The sequence below is a fragment of the Ursus arctos genome, unplaced genomic scaffold (genome assembly GCF_023065955.2).
Source record: "Ursus arctos isolate Adak ecotype North America unplaced genomic scaffold, UrsArc2.0 scaffold_34, whole genome shotgun sequence".
Classification (NCBI taxonomy): Eukaryota; Metazoa; Chordata; class Mammalia; order Carnivora; family Ursidae; genus Ursus; species Ursus arctos.
This window is the reverse complement of record NW_026623030.1, coordinates 18,769,733-18,777,325: the sequence shown is the minus strand read 5'-3', so window position 1 is coordinate 18,777,325 and position 7,593 is coordinate 18,769,733.

The window sequence follows — 7,593 nt, the reverse complement described above, 5'->3', positions numbered from 1 at the left end:
GGCCGCCGCCGCCGCCGGGGGAGGGCGCGAGGGCCGGCGGGCGGGCGGGAGGCGCCGCGGCGACGCCGCGCCGGGGGCGGCGGGCCCGGGCCGACGGGGGGGTTCGCGGCGGCCGCGCGGCTCCTTCCTGCTCGGGCGGCGGCGGCGGCTCCCGCGGCTCCGGCGGCGGCGGGGGGCGCTGTCCGCGCGGCCCGGCGCCCTCCCCGCCTCTCAGGGCCGCCGCTGCCTCCCGGGCCGGCGCTGCGGGCCGGCCGCCGCCTCCGCCTTCCCTGTTCCTCAGCCGCTGCCGCCGCCGCCGCCTTGTTTATCTCCAGCCACCGACTCCCCCTCGGCCCCCGCCGGCGCGTGAGGGGAGGCGAGCCCCGGAGCCGCCGCCGCCGCCTCGGAGCCGCCGCCGCCGCGGAGCGCGAACTCGCGAAGGGGGGGGTGCGGACGAAGCCAGCGGGCGACCCCGGCAGCCGAGCGACGTCCCCTCCTTCCTCTTCCTCCCCCACCCCCCCCTCCTCCCCAGTCAGCCTCGCTTCTCCTCCCTCCCCGGGCTCGCTCGCTCTGACAGCAATGGCGGCCGCCGACCGCGGCTCGGCCCGCCATTGGCTGGCGCCGCGTCACGTGACGGGCGCCGGCCGTGCGGGGGGGCGGGGGGCAGGCGGGGGAGGGGCCCGGAGCGGCGGCGGCAGCGGCAGCGGCGGCGGCTCGCGGGCGGCGCTGCTGAGCCGAGCGCTGCTGGAGCCTCCGGCCGGGAGAGGGAGGAAGAACGAGAGGGAGAGAAAGAAGTACGGGCAGCGCGGCTTCCCGGCGGGCGGCGGCCGGCCGACCGGAGGCTAACGTGGGCTGCCCCCGCGTGGGCGCCGTGCCCCGCCCCCTCGGGGGGCACAGATCTCAGCGGGGCGCTACCGCGGGCCCCGGGAACGCCCGTGGCGGCCGCGGCAGAGGGCTCGGGCACCCCCACGGTGTGTGCCGGCGGCCGCCCAGGCCGGCTGGCGTGGCGGGGCTCTGCTGTGGGCAAGGCTGCCGGTCCCAGTGCTCCGGGGAGTGCCTCGGCGTGGTCGCACTCGGTCGTCCGCGTTTTGCAGATAAGAAAACTGACGCACAAAGAGATTAAGTCGAAGAGATTAAGTCCCTTGCCCGAGGTCGCCCAGCTGGGAGGAAGAGGCGGCGGAATTCGAACCCCTGCACCCATGCACAGTGAAGCCAAGCGCTTGCACTGGGCTTTAGAAGCCTCGCCCAGGGATATCCACTTCTGCCACTTAGCGCTTTCTGTGTACCAGGCGCTATGCAACGAATCCATAAATACCTTTTGAGCCCTTACTCCTAGGCACTGTGTGTATTTATTCATTCAATGCGTAAATGTTTCCTGACCTCTTGCAATGTGCCGGAATGTAACTGCCAGGCACTGTACTAGGGCTGTGTTGGGAGCAGACTCTCCTTCATTCATTCAATCACGAACATTTCCTGAGAGCATATGGTCTGGAAGTCCAGAGGAGTGCCAGTCTGAAGAGGAGGCCCTCTCCCAACCTTCAGGGCGTTTGCTCCCTGCAAAGGTGGGGAGGAGAACAACTTCTTCACTAAGAAGCCCCCAAACATGGAAGAGCCAGCTGTTCCAGGTGGATTGGACTAAAGGGAAGGAAGAGTAGAAAACAGGGCAAAGACGGCATGTAATACAAGAGAGAAGATTTGACATGTGAATTGAGCTTTGGACCCACCACAAAGAATGCTAAAGTAAAAGCCATGAGCAGCATGTTATAATGTGTATTATCACCATGGCGGGCACTACGTTATAACCCACTGACACTATGTTATAATGGATGTACATACATTATTTCATATAATTCTCAGAATAACCACATAGAGAAGATACTATTATTATTCTTAGACTGTAATAAGCCAAGGCTCAGAAGTGCAGCAGCATCTCCAAGATCTCGTTAGTGAGCCACGCAAACCCTAGTCTATCTGCCTCCAGAGCCCAAGCCTGAATCTGGAAGGCTCTGTGAGCAGATCCCTGCCATGGGCTTTGGCACCCCCAGTTAATGTTACCTTGACCAACATAAGTTAATTCTCTGAACCTCATTTCCTAATCTGTCAAAAAGAGATCCTAACTGCTGACCCACTGACCTCAGGCTGATGTTGTGCATTTCTATTAGGATACTCTTGATGAAAATGTTTAGGGAAAAAAAAGCCAAAACACTTTATCAGCATGCACAGTGTGACTTGGGCCTGAGCAGTCAGACAGTGAGATAGTCCATCACATCCAGGTGTATTTCCATCCCAAGAGGTCTTCATTCTACACACTTGGTCACCAAATTCTCATTCTTCAACAAATGTAGGTTTAACTTTTTAAAACTCTTCCGGAACAACCTAATAGAAAAATGAGCAAAGGACATGCACAGTCTAGAGAATAGGAAAGACATATGGCTTTTAAATATGTAAAAAGATGTTCAGACTATGAGCATCGTTGCTATGGACTGAATGTAACACCCTAAAATTCATATGTTGAAACCCTAATCCCCCATGTGATGGTATTTGGAAGACAGAGCCTTTGAAAGGTAAATAGGTCATGAGGATGAAGCCCTCATGATGGGGTTAGTGCCGTTATAAAAAGAGACACGAGAGAGATTGCTCCCTCTCTCTTGCTGTGTCTATCTCTGCCATGTGAAGACATAATGAGGAAGAGGGATCTTCCCAGGAACCAAATCTGCCAGCCCCTTGATCTTGGACTTCCCAGGCTCCAGAGCCGCGAGAAATTTCTATTGCATAAGCCACCCAGTCTATGGTAATTTGCGATAGCAGCCCAAGCAGACTACATCACTCATCATAAGAAAAACAGAAATTAAAAACAGTATTGACAATATTTTACAAGCTTAGGCAAACGTGGAGGGAAGCAGAATTCTAACACACTGCTGCTGGGAATATAAGTTAGCACTGCAGCTTTGGTGTCAATTTGGAGAATATCAAAATATATAAGGTACATACACTTTGACTCAGAAATTCTAGGAGTTCATCCTACAGAGATAATTGTACAGTTATTTAAAGACTTGTAGCGCAAGGACGTGAACTATAGTGCTGTTGGCAACGCAGAAACTGGAAGCAATCTACATATCCATCATTTGGGGAGTAGTTACCAATATAATGTAATCCCATGCAGCCATTAAAAATAATGAGTGAGCACTATGTGGGATAATATAGGATAATCTCAGAAATAGATTATTGGGGCACCTCGCTGGCTCAGTCAGAAGAGTGTGCAACTCTTCGATCTCCGGGATGTGAGTTCAAGCCCCAAGTTGGCTGTAGAGATCACTTCAAAATAAAAAAATAAATAAAAAATTTTAAAAATAGATTATCAATTGAGATATCCCCAGAAGGTTCCATGAGATAATAGTAATATCAGTTGCCTCTAGGGAAGAGGAGTTAGGGTGGGGATAAGAACTCCTGTTCACTGTACTGCTTACGTTTTCTTTCTTTTTTTTTTTTTAAGAGTTTATTTATTCATGAGAGAGAGGCAGAGGCAGAGGGAGAAGCAGGCTCCCCAAGGAGCAGGGAGCCCTATGTGGGACTCAATCCCAGGACACGGGGATCACGACCTGAGCCGAGGGCAGACGCTTAACCGACTGAGCCACCCAGGCGCCCTCTTTTTTTTTTTTTTTTAAACTAAATGTGTATTATTACCTATTCAGTGCAATAAGTTAGAAACAACACAATCAATCAAATTGAAAACAGAATAATCAAGTGGCACCATCAAAGTAAATAAAAAAGCAAATAAACAACACAAGACAAAGGAGAAAAAGTTCATCTGAGATTTCCTTGGCTGTCAAAGCCAAGGCCCCAGGGTGGAAGGGAGAAGGCCAGATGTGCCCTGTGATTGCCCTGGCAACATGAGCACAGAATGAGAACCCAGGGGAGCCGGGTTCTAGTCTTAGATGCACCAATGAGCAGCCCTGTTATCTTAGACAAGCCACTCCACCTCTCTGGGACTCAGTTTCCTCGTGTGTGAAAAGAGCAAGCCCAGTGATCCTTCAGGTCATTTCCAGCAAGGCAACTCTAACTCTCCTCACAGCTGAGAAGGCTGATAAAAGATCCGCAGGAGCTCTTCCTCCGTAGAGAAAGCAGTGAGAGTTTGATGGCAAGCCTGAGATAAGACGAAAACAAAACAAAACCTACCAACCTACAATGAGGCAGCAACAAGCCCCCCCCTCCCCGCTCCGCGCACTCACCCCCTGCACTCGACTGCTAAGCCCAGTTCCCTCTGTGGAGAACTCATCAGAAGCATTCTCGTGACTTAGTTTCCCCGTTTGTAACAATGCCTGCGGCCCAGGCAGGAACCAGATGGTCCGCTCTACACAAGTCTCAGGTCTTATTCTGAGAATGACAGGTTAGTTCCCTTTCGGGGTTACCAAATGTAATGGCAGAGAGAAAATGGAAACAAAAATATGACCAGAGGAGGAACCATCTATTAGAAAGACCACAGGAAGCTGCCACAGCTGCAGGGTGGGAGCATTTTGTAGGAGTTAAGAATGTCGCTTCAGAGTAACATACACCTGGGTTCCAATCCCTGCTCTGTCGTGCACGAGCTGTGCAGCCTTGAGAAGGTCATTTAACCCCCGTGACCCCCATTTCTTCCTGTGCACTGACCTCCCAGGGTGATCACACAGAGAAAGTTCTTAGCACAGTGCATGGCCCCATAGTCAATGATCAATAAATTATCACAATTATAGTCACTTGTCCATCCTTGTACAAAGGAGAGTGGCACCTGAGCTGTATTGGATTTATTTTATTGTAAATAACAAAAGCACCAGAATGCTAGCTAGAGCAGGTCCAACAATGCTTGAGTTTACTGAGAAAAAGGGAATACTTTTCTCTTTACCCCACTGAGATGACCGAAGTTACCAAATTGTTATGAATCCTTATTGTCTTCCCTCCATGCCCATACCAAATAATACAGTTTAAACACAGATTTCTAAGGGATTTAAAAAAAATTTTTATGAAAATGGGATTGTCACATGTATTACTTTGCAATCTGCTTTTTTCGCTTAACAATTTATCACAAATATACCTCTAGGCCTATATATCTAGATCCCACTCATTCTTTTATTAGTTGTATAATGTTTCATAGCACACCTGTGCCATAATTTATCCAATTATTCCCCTATTCCTGAACATTCAGGTGGTTTCCAGTTATTTCTTCCTCTAAATAAGGGCAGAGCAAATATCTTTATCCATATATCCTTAGGCACTGACACTTTTATTTCTGTAGAATAAAGTCCCCAAAATAGGATTGCTTTTTTATTGTTAATAAATGCGTATTTTTATTGTTAATAAATACAGCCGGAAGACTTTCCCCAAAGACTGTGGCAATTCACACTCCCTCAAGCAAGACGGGAAGAGTGTCCACTTCCTCCCCAGCTTGCCAGCATTTGGACGTTGCCCACCTTTTTTCAGTTTTCGCCAACTTGAGGTGAAAAATAGTGCCATTGTTCTTTGGATTTGCTTTCCCCGAACTCTAGTGAGGTATCTCTTCTCCGTGTCTCGGCCACTCGCATTTCCTCTTGAGTGTTTGCTCCTAAGTCAGCAGCTTCAAAGGAGAAAGAACTGAATCCAGTCCCGCCCGGGGAGACCAGTCAGGGGCCTGGCACAATGACAAATACCAGTCTTTGGTCACTGTCACCCGGTGTGGACAAGACAGTGCGTGGCATAATTCCATAAAGATTTTCCTGGACACTTCTCCGTGGCAGGTCTATCCTTTTCATTCCTTTGCTTTGATAATTCAATTTTTAAGTTGATGTTTTAAGTTCCCTCTGAGAGAATGGTCTTATACCAATCAAGCTGAGCTGCCTTGGGCAATGACAGCTTTGCTCATAACCACCAAGGATTTCCTAATTGTTCCAACCTCTCCCCTAAGACAGTGCAGAGGATACAGCGAAAGCAACAGCAGCTGTCTCTGGCTTGGAGCGTGGCTGGAGGTGTGAGTAAGGCCAAGGACCTTATCGTCGGACAAAACCTGGTTCAAATCCCAGATCCGTCACTGACCCTCTTGACCTCCGGGGCTATGATTTAACCTCCCTGTGCCTCAGCTTCCTCATCGCTAAAGCAGGGTCACACTCATGTCTGCTTCTGAGAGCCGTGGTCAGCATTCGACCAGTGCCTGCGCACAAAGAATACAGAACAGTGAATGTCTGCTACTGCTCTAAAGACCCAGGGCTCCCAGGTGATTCTTCAGGTCCAGAGCTCCTTTCGTGAAATGTAGGAGGAGACAACTCCAAGAAACATCACCAAAGGGATCATTTAGGCAGTGATTTGCATTGTTAAAAATTCCAAGGAGTTTAGGGGTACCTGGGTGGCTCAGTCGGTTAAGCGTCTGCCTTCGGCTCAGGTCATGATCCCAGAGTCCTGGGATCGAGTCTTGGGATCAAGTCCTGCATTGAGCCCAGCATCGAGCCCAGCATTAGGCTCCCTGCTCAGCGGGGAGCCTGCTTCTCTCCCTCTGCCTGCTGCTCCCCTTGCTTGTGCGCTCTCTCTCTCTGTCAAATGAATAGATAAAATCTTAAAAAAAAAAAAAAAATTCCAATGAGCTTAAATGAACTATGTTCAGTGGCATTTTACCTACACCTTTTGCACACACCAGAACGATTCTTTTGCTTCTGGTGATGCCGGCTTTTAGAATAAATTTGGCAGCCCACAGTGAATTGCTTTCAAATAGCCGATAATAAAGAAGGATGTGAACAATGTCCTCTGATATTTTTCTTTGATGATCCCGTCACTTGACCAAAGACAGGTGACCATATTCATGATTTTTCCGGCTTCCACTAAGCTTCCTACATGTTGCAGGCTATGGCCATGGCAGGTGGTGACATGAAACTAAATTCTATTTCCTCTGGCTGGACACACGAATCAACACACTCTTGAGGGGCTCCTTGGTGGCCCAGTCAGTGAAGCGTCTGCCTTCGGCTCAGGTCATAATCCCGGGGTCCCAGGATGGAGTCCCGCATCGGGCTCCCAGCTCAGCTGGGAGTCTGCTTTTCCCTCTGTCCCTCCTCCCACTTAAGCTCACTCGTTCTCTCTCTCTCTCAAATAAATAAATAAAATTTAAAACAACAACAACAACAAAAAAAAAACACAGTCTTGAAACCCGAACAGCTTCAATACACAACCACCAACCCCGGTTTTAGGGTGAACAAAATCATTGTGAATTGAAGAAAGTGTTTTCCAGGTGGATTCTAGAATTCTTCCTCTCCAGGGATGTACCAGTGTGCAGTGGACGTTCACAAAAGAAGCAGGCTGCTCAGGTGGCCCAGGACCAGGCTGGGCTCTGCAAGAGGAGATGCCAACATCCCTGGCAATTCTGCCAGCAACATTTCACCCTCTCTGTTTTCTGTGCTCTGGGCCAGACCCAAGCGTCTAGGGGTTTTGTAAAGAAGACAAATGTCTTTTCACCAGTGGCCTAAATCAGGGACTCCAGCTGAGCTCTGGATAAATGAGAAAGCAACCAATCTGGCCACCCCACCTGTGTGACACTGCTTTTTGAGAACTGACGGCCAGGTCCTGGCATATGAGACAAGAGCCATGGTCCTCCAGGGACCTTACCCCATCCTTCCAAACTTT